At 40.7% G+C, this 10,981-nt stretch overlaps 1 protein-coding gene across 2 annotated transcripts in view; it reads right to left on the reverse strand.

Annotated features, from left to right (window-relative positions):
• Positions 1 to 10,571, reverse strand: part of LOC109628126 (filamin-A-interacting protein 1-like) — a 23,582-nt gene extending 13,011 nt beyond the window's left edge. For both annotated transcript variants that reach the window (XM_020085058.2, XM_020085057.2), the window contains exon 1: positions 9,493 to 10,571. The gene's annotated coding sequence lies outside the window, so the exon portion shown is untranslated. The remainder of the gene's footprint in view (positions 1 to 9,492) is intronic.
• Between the last annotated feature and the right edge of the window lie 410 nt (positions 10,572 to 10,981).

Below are 10,981 nucleotides of genomic sequence, written 5' to 3' on the forward strand. Positions count from 1 at the left end.
CTTAATACATCACTGGTTCCAATTTTAAGTAACTTGAAGGGCCCTACACAGCCTTCAGTTGGGCTCTGTACCTCTCACATGTATTATGTTCCAATTGTGTGCATTTGAAATGATATGTTATTCAACACTAACTGTATTGCAGATGTGGATGGATGTTAATATATATTACTGTCCATACAGTTGATACATTTAGGTTAAAATGAGTAACCTAACTAACCTTTGGTTATGAGTGGTGACTTAAAATAACACAATCCATGCTTTAACATAGGGCAGGACAGTAAAACCAAAAATGATATCAAGATAAACATGTTCCTATCAGTTGATATAAATAATTATCATGATTAATGTCACATTATTAATTCTTTTAAAAATCTAAAGACTTCTTTTTGCTCCTGAGTGAAGGTTTTAGTTTGAAACTCCTCTTTATGAGCAGAGATGACAAACACTTGATGAACAGCAAAATATTTTATAAACCTGAGGTCAAGTACTTTAAACTAACTATTTATCCACTATCTTTATCTCTCTGTTTAAATTTCACTGCTTGCTTGATAACTAGCAACTCTCAGTGTCAAATGTTACAGCTGATGCAAGTAAGTAACAGATGACTTCATCAGCTTATGAATTCACTAATGACAAATAGTAATGGTCGGCATCACATCAATTTGTCATTCTGTTATCCAGACATATGAAAATACTTGTAATACACCGTTTTAGCAGAGCTATTTTATTGTCTTTCCATGTCGCCCTGGTCAAAGTTACAGTGTAGGTCATTACGTTCTACATCTGTATCTTCTTGTGTGTGTGTGTGCGCGGGCGTGTGTGCGAGCATGTGTGTTTCAACATTTTCGACGAGAGCCTTGAGACTGCACTTGATCAGTTTCAGATATGACATCAACACGCTTGTTAATTACAAACAGAGAAACACCCCCACGCCCCTGAAATCCCCTCCATAGCACCCTGCTGATGTCATAGCACCCTCACCTCTGATTCATGCTTTGAGGCATCCTGAGCAAGTCCGCCAAACATTCAGACTGCAATCTGGGATCAGCTACGTGACAGAAGTGAAATGACTGTTACAGAAGAGGAATGAGACTCTCTATATGTGCAATGTGGAGAGGCTTGAATGTGAGTCTATCAAAGGTTTCGCTTCAAATTGTTTTTTATCTTCTTCTGTAATAGCCGTCAACACAGTTAAGACTGAAGCAGATTCTAATGATGCTTGAAACCATCTGTTTGAATCCCACCTGTTTCCAGGAAAACATGAGAGAGAAGAGTGGACGATAACACTGCATCTCATGGTTCAAACCAAAAAAGAGTAAAATCTAAGAAAACGACAGATCAGGTTCATTCCTTATCTTAGCGCTTGGAGTTCAGTGAGTGCACGCTGGTTCCAAGGAGATCTGGTTCTCAACTGGTGCCTTCTTTCCTGCCTATAACTGTTAGTTTCAGCTGTGCTGCTCACTGTCACAGAGTCTAATGTTGTGGTACAGAATGGCTACAATTTACATGCCACCATTCAAACAGTGCCAGCGAGTCTGAATGACAAGCAGGCCTGGAGGGATATTAAAATGGGCACCACTGAGGGCACGGCAGTGACGAAACTTAGAAACATACTGTAGATGACTGTGACGGAATACAGCTGACAAAATGGTTGACACTTAGTTAGGCACTCCACGGTTTATTTTTAAATTCTGGGCTGATGCCATGAAAATCCAGAGAATCTACTGTAACAGCTCATCTCGTTTTCAGCTCATCTCGTTGTGGTGCAAACGATACAGTTGAGAGCTATATGAATATAAGAATTATTTCAAAATAGAAATCAAATCAAACACAGGTGATATATTATAAATGAATATATTATGACAATGTGATTAATTGCAGAGCTATAGTTATAATAAAAAATATCTAGCCTCAATTACATTCCTTTGTCTTAATGGTTTTATAACAAGATCTTAGGAATCATTGTCAAACATGTTTATATCTGTATATTGGCCGATATATCTGTATTGGAATTTTTTACTCCTTAATGTCACAAAATATCAACATCGGACTCTAAGACAGACCTTAACAATAAGCTGAGAGATACTGAAACACTCTGTAAACTGAGGGAAACTGCATATATGGGATTCAATTGTGTGAATTTTTCACTCAGTTGATGCATTACTAAAATAAAAATCCTCATTATAGAAGCCTCAAAATTTTTTCATATTCTCTACCCTTCCTGAGTTGCACATATTGACACATGTCACACAGGACATTTCCTGGACAGCTGTGGGAGGTGGTAACAATCACTCCAGTTTAATGGGCTCTATGGATGATGAGATTTAGTTTATTTTATCTGTAATCACAGCCTATTGATATAGATATAGTGCCTTTGAGGATTCCTGAGCCATGCGTCCAGAATTTCAGTCTGACACGCTACATACGCAGTTGTCTTTATGGAAAATTAAGGAGAGCCGGGAGACAATGAGCCAATACACAAAGCTCTGCCCCTATGCCTGCCACAATGCCTACACATATTCATGGCATCTGAACCATTGGCACAATGCGACCGCCCACCGTCTAATACCTTGATGTCTTCTAATATGAAAGGGTGGCCTAATACCCGACGAGACCCCAGTCAAAGCCTAAGTCTAAATTTAAAGTAGGACCCTAAATCTATCCCAAGGTTTGGTCTAGTCCAGCTGTCACATCACATATATGAGTATTTATAGGCCTCACCAAAAACATATGCCTCCATTCCTCAGCGGGAAAGAAGGGGCTATAAAATTTTGTCATTGGTCAGCAAGTCAACAGGAACATGTGGCAGATAGCTCTCATATTTTCGGTGACAGACCGCCTCTTTAGAACGGAAGCAATTGGTCAATTAATTGATTAGTCGATAAACAGAAGATTAATTAGCAAGTGGTTACAGTATTTAATCAAGATGCAAATATCAACTGACTTCGCCACTATGGAGGTTATGTTTTCACCCCTGTCCGTTGGTTTGTTTGTTTGTAAAAAGTGTACACAAAAGCAACTGGATGTATTTCCACGGAACTTGTGAAAGAACCCATTCATATTTGGTGTCGTCTTGATCAGGGGGTGGATCCATCTATCTTTAAAATGTGGAGATAGATTTTTTTTTTATCATATTCTCAGAGAGTAATTCATTGATCTTGGTGAAAAAACATTAGATTGTGAGAAACTTAGTGGCACTTGATTAATATTAATGGATAACATTATCTTCATTATATAATACTGTTGGATACTGAATACTGTTTTGGATTGTTGCTCATCTGAATATGTCACCTTGGGATTTAGGAGATTATCAAAGGTGTTGATTCCTATCTTTTTGTTGATTCAGTAACTAGATGATTAATAGGTTTATGTGTTTCAGACTTCAATTGTGCAAGTTAAGGACTAATGTATACTTGTGTGCATCGTCTGAATTTAAATCATGTGTCTGTTTAATTTTCACAGCCATAAAAAAAACTGAAGATAATGTAAAATACTATCTCATCTTATCATACTGTAGCATGATGGGTCTGGAATCTCGAGTCCACGTCTGTGAAGTTCATGTAGAGAGAGGACGTGAGTAACAGGGGAGGTCAGGACTTAATATTTTGGCATGCAGCCATATTCATTTGCCAGAGATGAAAGATGAGAACTGCAGCTGCAAATAAAGCAACAACGTGCCACAGGGAAAAAAAATGATTAGTTTGATTCAGCGAGCTTTCACGTATTCAAACTGCAGACCTAATGTGACCAAACAAGGTGTTAGAAATGTTCTTTGCATGCAAGCGTTTGGCAGCCCGCTCAGCCAGAGGACACTGATAAAGTGTGGTTTTACGCTCGAGAGGCTCTTCCGTCCTTACAAGAAAAACACTCGCGGCCGCCAAGATATGGGAATTTCAATCAAAGCTGTAGCTGCAGATGAGATTCCAAAGCTACAAGACAATCTGTCTGGATATTGAACGTTTTCTGAGACATCTATTTCCCATGCACGGGTACAAAGCTGCAGACTGTTCCAGGACTGTGACGGACAAACTCAAACTCAATGGCTGAGGACTTCTGAGGTCAGCCATGTTTGAGGAAAATACAAACGGCGGAGGATGACAGGATGACAGGAGAGTGTTTTCTGTCCTGATCCCAACCGAGACATGCACACATTCCCTCAGGATTGAACTTCTCAGGACCTAATTTGCTCCAGTTATACCTAATTGAACTGTCAAAGAGTATTCATGGACAGAAACTAAGAATTTACAGCTTGTTGAAGGCTTCTATAAATACCTCATGGCGACAATACCTCAAACATGACATAGCAGACTGGAGCAAAATGTCAGCAGAGGTGGTGGGTTTCATCTTGTAGTATTCTCCTGATGTCAAATGAACCTGATCCTCTCACTGGAGTTTCAGCAGTTAAGGTTTCCCTAATGAGCGAACTCGGAGGAAGGTCAGTAATTCTCCACATGCAATTACTCAAATAATGCTGTAAGCAAAAAAAACATCTTTGCCTCATATAGCCTCTCGATTAGTTCCTGAATCAGTAACTAATAATTATGACATATTTAATGACAGTTGTGCTGGTTGCAGTTTGTTAAATATTTACTTTGAGTGTTAGGTTTAGGGTAAGGGGCTAGGGGATAGGATTTTGTCATGAGAGCGATAGTGAATTATGAACATTGGAGTGCATGTGTGACTTCAGTCGCACAAACATGCAAACGCCATTATTCTTAAAGCGCCACTCTGTCACCGAGCATATGGATTGCTGCAGCTGCTGGAATACATGAGTCACCCCCATCTGTCAAAATTAGTTTCATATACAGTGGGCCATACATAATGGGAAACATGAACGCATCCGTTATTTGTAAGAGTTGAACAAGTTGTGGCCTCAGAATAGGGAGCAGGTTCCCATAGCAACAGCGTTTATCCAATCTATCTGGAGGGCCCATAAACCAAAACTGACTTATGAAGATCCTTTCTGGACTAAACGGCATGAGTGGATATCGTCTTCACAGCATGCAGATCAAGTATGAGATCAAGTTCTGGTTGTTTCTATGAATAGAAGCAGCAAGACAACATATGGATGAAACAGACTGAGATATGGTTCAATGTCATGGGGGGAGCCTCTTGTCTTAACTCTCTTGTCTCAACGTCTACATGATCGGAATTCCACTGAGTGTACTTCCTTTGCTAGCTAAATAAATCCTATGTTGGCTCACAGATAGAAGTCAAATGTTTTTGTGACTTTTTGGATAGTTTAGCTTATGGTTGATGACGCTTTTCAATCAAGAGCAGTTTTTTGACTGGAAAGTCCTGTAGACTTCATGACACATTGTGGAATATTACTTAATATTATGCCCATGCCACAGCTACATTACAGCCATTTACCTGCATTTAGAGATCATAGATTGAGACAACATCTCTGTCACTGTGACAATCCAAGGGTTAACTGGACTTTTGTCACGGGATCTTATCACTTTGTGGTTTCACTTCCTTAATTTCTGATAAGTGTGGAGAAAAGTTTCTGCTTACGGCCATACAGGCCCTATTAGGAAGAAATAAAACTAATCTGCTGCATCTAAATTCGATGGAACTCTCTTCCCTCGTGATACTGTATTATTTTTATGGACACAGAATTATATTATCAAATGTTTTACAAGAGCTGGCGATGAACCAACAGATAATAGTTCACTTTCACAGCAGACAGTTTGAGATGTCACAGGAGGAAAAGCATATACAGAAGGTTTAACTAACAAAATACTGGCTGTGTCTGCTGCTGTCTCAGTAAAACCTAACCACTGAGCCCAAAGCTCATTATAATTTTACACGTATTGGTGCCAAAATGTATATGGTTCAGTCTCACTCCTGTCATTACACCACTACTAACAGCAGGCACCCATGCTGGGATGGGTTTGTCAGTGTCAGTTTTGGTTAGTCCTCCAGACTGAAGTATCTCAATATCCATAAATATGCAATGAAAAATGTGAGTGAGAACAACAACTCAGCTCCAATTGTGACCTTGTCAAATGTCAAACTCTTTTGCCACTTTCAAAATATTATGTAACCTTAAAACAAATTATTGCTCAACCAGTAAACATTTTGTGCTTGAATGATAATTCATGAGAACCTATAAGGACTTCTTGGTAATGCAATATTTCAAATCTTAAACTCTTATTGTTTGGTGTTGGTATTGTGACTCTCATCTTTTGTCTCGGGTTGTTTACCTTTTCCTCATTGGACAAAAACTAGTTATCGTACAAACAATGAAGTGCATAGTTTAAGGTGGAACAAAAACAAAGTAGAATAGAAATAGGGACTTCTGCTGACAGTTGTTTGAAATAACAGTGTGGTGTTGAATCTGCACCACAAACTAACAATCAACCACAGAGATCAACTGTTACTGTTCTTTTAGTAGAAAAATGCTGGTTTACTTTCTCATACTCTGAGTTATCACTGGACAGATGAGGTCTCTGGGTAGCTGTCATCATCACACATTATGTCATTTCCCCAGAGAAAAAAAACATGGCTGAGAGAAGGAAAGCATGTGTTGGATAGAAAGGGTGGGAATGAATTCAAATAATATTTCCTCTTGTTGAATCTACCTCAAACCTTTCTTCTACGAGATAGCCAGACTGTATACGGAAAATACTTTAAAAAAATACATACAACCTTCAATGTATTTGAAGCATTTGCAACACACGTAATATTACTACACAGGAACTTGGTGAATGACCGCACTACTTCTAAATTTACTCCATGTCAAGTTCCAATTAACAATCAATCTACTGTTTATAGCCAGTATCTCACATCACATATCAAATGGTCTTAAGAAGATCTTGGGTTGCTATGGACTTTGAGGACTTATTTTTAAACCCAGGAGAGCATGAGTTATACGCGCCGCAGTTCTGCGAAACATCCAAATGTGTCTAAACTGCATTTTTAGAATTCAAGACCAGAGGCCTGCATACGACTGGAGCTGTGCATATGTCAGTGACAGCTGTTGTTGAGGCCCACCAGACGTATGGGAAAGACACTGACTATGCTGGCAGCAATGCAGCTCCACCTCCCATTATAGTGCATCTCTGTGCATGCACATAGAGATATCCTTGGATGAAGTGGCCTATATGCACACACAGACACCTGCATACAACACAAATGCATAGAGTCATAAGAAAGGAATGGGGTTAATGTGTATGTTGAAAAATAATTTTTAAAGGAAAGATTCTCTTCGCCATTGCATTAGCCCACTAAAATACCGACATTAGAATTTTTATATTTTTATATCTGCTTATATTCTTTTGTATATTGTCCAAAGCTTTGTCTTAAGAGGTGAGCATTTCCTCAAAACAAAGGTTCAATTACACGTTCATTCCCCTTCTTTGTGCAACACACATGGGTTGTTGCAGTTCAAATGATGAAGCAGTCATATTGCAACCTTTTATAGGCTACCATAACTACCATAAACTATATTTATAAAGATAAGCAACATGTGTCCACTTCCTCCCACTATCGAGACTATTCACTAATCTTAAATATCCTGGATATGAACAATGCCATCTTGTGCATTTGTGACCAGAGTCTTTGTAGTAGCCATCTGGGGATAGAGTCAAGATATTGAGGTGTCACTGATACACGCATTCAACCAATCGCGAGTCAGTGTCAGCTCATGTCGTTTTACCCCATTTTTCATCATCAACAACGTATTGGAAAATACCAAATTTAAGACCTATGCTGCAGACAGCCACTAGGGGGCAACTGAGACACTTAGGCTTCACTTTTGGGGAGCTGTCATGTGTCCAATTTTAAATATAGTCTATGGTGTGCAAAGAAATATCTACTTTTTGTGTTTTGTTTATTTCTGTATATACTTTAATTTTCCCAAATAACTATAAAAAGGTATATGTAACTATATTGAACCCCCCCCCCCATTAAAAGATCCACAGAAGTCCCACAGACACAAAATAGTACTTCTGATTTTAAACACAGTTAAAATACAACATGATACATGAATATTGAATTTAAGGTTAATATTGGGTTTATAACATCATGCACACGTTGATGAGGTAATGCTACCCCTGAAAGATAAACTATGTCACCATCTGCATTAGCAAACAAGTCAGGCGACACAGAGCTATAGTCATGTGATGAAGTAACCAGTGAGAAATTTAACGCATCTCAAATCAATGCCGCTTTGGCAAACACTCATGCTCACTTGGTTTCAGTTTAAACAGGGGCTGTAATATTGATTTACAGTACAACTGATACATGTACATATTGAGACTGACAAACTGCCCAGTCAACACTCACATATCTGTCTTTTTCAAGTGGCTATTTCACTGACTGAGCTCCACCGCAGACTTCGCGGTGGCCAGAGAGGATGTGTTCAGATAAAGCTGGAGCTTGCACAACAATGTTAATGAGTGATATCTCTGCACCAGCCCTCTTCGTCTTGTTTCGGCAGTGATATCACCGGGTGCACAGAGGCCACATCAGCTGGACAGGGTGGGAGGCAGCGGGGGAGAGGAAGGGTGAGGCTCTGGACACTGACAGCAGCCTGAACCACACCTGCACTACATTCCCATTTTGTGAGTTAGACACATTTCACATTTTCTTTCTCTTCTTCTTATTGAAGTATAAGGTGATGTGCGCCTTGACAAATGGTCAGCGTCTACAGCAGGAGCCATGTGCCTCCATGAAAGGGTGATGACCTCATGTGAATGAAATGGAATTCATTTTTGGCGTCATAACAGCCCATAAATATTCAGGATGAAAGATGTCATCCCGCTGCAGTCTGTGAATGCCTCCTAATGGTAAGCAGTGGTGTGTGTCTTCGCACTCTAGTGTATGTGTGTGTGTGTGCAGTAAGTGCAACAGTGAGAGGTGCATGGTGCTGTCGGAGTTGGCGGATGTGGGAGGACAAAGGTTGCATGAGTGCGTGTGTGCATATGATTTCCAAACATCAACCAACCTATAAGCTAAGTATCATATCATTTCAGTGCACCATAACCCATGTTCTCTGGAGACGTGGGTTTCTCTTCCCACATGCAACGCACAAAAGCCCTCACACTAAACTGTCTTATTCATACAGCGATATAACATGTGATTCATACCACTGTCTTTTATGCATTCATAGCCACAATGCCAAATCTGTATTGCCATTGACAGCACTAAGAGTAGTCCCTTGTCTTCTTGTGGCTGAGTAATTAATTCAAAATGTAGAAATCCATACTATTTGAATATATTAAAATGGGCTGAATTGATTACACGCTCCCGGGGATGACTTGTTTCATTCACATGGTTTAAATTCAGCTCAAGTGGAGCCAGGAGGTTGCATTTCGTTGGGTTTGTAAAACTGATGACAGTTCGGCCACAGCAGCACCTGTACCTGAGCCCTTTTCCCGTAAAGAAGACCAGATGGATAGAAGCACATTGTCGTGTCCGGAAATATCCCACAAGACCAAGAGGAACAGGAGCATCATCAAAGAAACTCAGGAGAAGCTGACTTACCTGCCGTTGTGCTGTTCCCAGGTTTAAGCAATTAGCAGCCACACCAAGTAATCCAAGAAAAAAAAAGGCACTCGGAGGAGTTGAGTGTCCACTAATATCCTCTTGCTTGTGTGGTCCACTTGTGGCGTCTGCTACTGAGTGGTGCCAAGAGCCATCTCTCTTTCTCTCTCTTTCTCTCTCTCTCTGTCTGTCCTCTATCAGTTCTTCGGGTCAGGGAGGGAATGGTAGAGAGCACTAACACAGCACTGTAACTTCCCTCTCTCTCACCCTGCCTCTTCGTCTTTCACTCCCACAGCCTATCCAGTTCTCCTCTGCCCAGCACTCTTACTCTAAAACACACCTCTCGTTTTCTTTCCTCCCTCTATCCTTCCCAGAAGCCAGTGGACCAGAGTATGAGAATAAAAAAGAAAAAACTGTTACACAGCCTCTCAGCAGTTGAAAGGGGGCTGTTACCCGGTGGAAGAGCAGAGGTGCGGTGTGATGTCCAATCTTGTCACGGGGCCAGATCTTTTCACTCAGCTGCATCCTCCATACTCCCTCCCGACTCCTTTTGACCAGAGTCACACAGAGACTAAAAGTATGGCCCTATATTTAACTTGTCCACTCCTGCCAACGCGGGGTGCTGTTAGCAGCTGAGGCTAGCTGAATGCTAGATGTCTTGGCTCTCATGCTGCACAACTAATTCTCCCTTGCTGCTGCTGACCCCTTGGTGACAGCTGAACCCTACCGTACCATTTTCTCATGCTGGGAAAGTCCGGTGACAGCAGCCACTCAAGCCCTATAACAGTGGTACATGGAACCACCAGTTGCTGACTTAGGAGTGCGAGTGGTCAAATTCCCTGGGACCTTGGGTACTAGACTGGCTTTTTGGCCCTGCTTGTAGAAAACAATCTAAATCAGGTCGGGGAGCTAAAGCTGAGGTGCAGTAATTGTGCCCTGCATCAATTGGAATAGCTGCTGCCAAGGTACTGTTGGCACAGGACATGCAGGAATTTGAGGGGAAGTAAACACGCTTAACCTTGGTTTACCTTTTTACTTTTGGGATCATGTTAAGGCAAACTAAAATATTGTTATTGTGTACAGCACAAGGTAAATTTACTTTAATGGCCCTTAAAAGAAATTAGAATTAAGACCATGACTGACAACCCCATCCTTAGTGGCCATAAAACCCCAGAATGTGCAGTATAACTTGCAATCTGGCTCAGGTTCACCTCTGCAGAAAACATATTGCACCTTTAAGAGTAGACATAGCAGAGGAGTAGAATTGCTTCTGTGTTTGAGTTTGTGTTTCAGGGATGTATCAGGCTACTCCTTCCGAATATGGTCTGAGTGATTGGATCTCAAATGCGTCGCCAATGCGCATTGAACTTGGTCACACCAGTAACTTGGAGCTGTCCACTGGCGAACAGATCACTCAGGTTGGAAGTTACAGGTCAGAACAGGACCAAAGGTCAAAGGGATTTATGGTCATCAAGTCATCATCGAATGT

This window comes from Paralichthys olivaceus, chromosome 12 (assembly GCF_024713975.1).
Source record: "Paralichthys olivaceus isolate ysfri-2021 chromosome 12, ASM2471397v2, whole genome shotgun sequence".
In the NCBI taxonomy this organism is placed as follows: Eukaryota; Metazoa; Chordata; class Actinopteri; order Pleuronectiformes; family Paralichthyidae; genus Paralichthys; species Paralichthys olivaceus.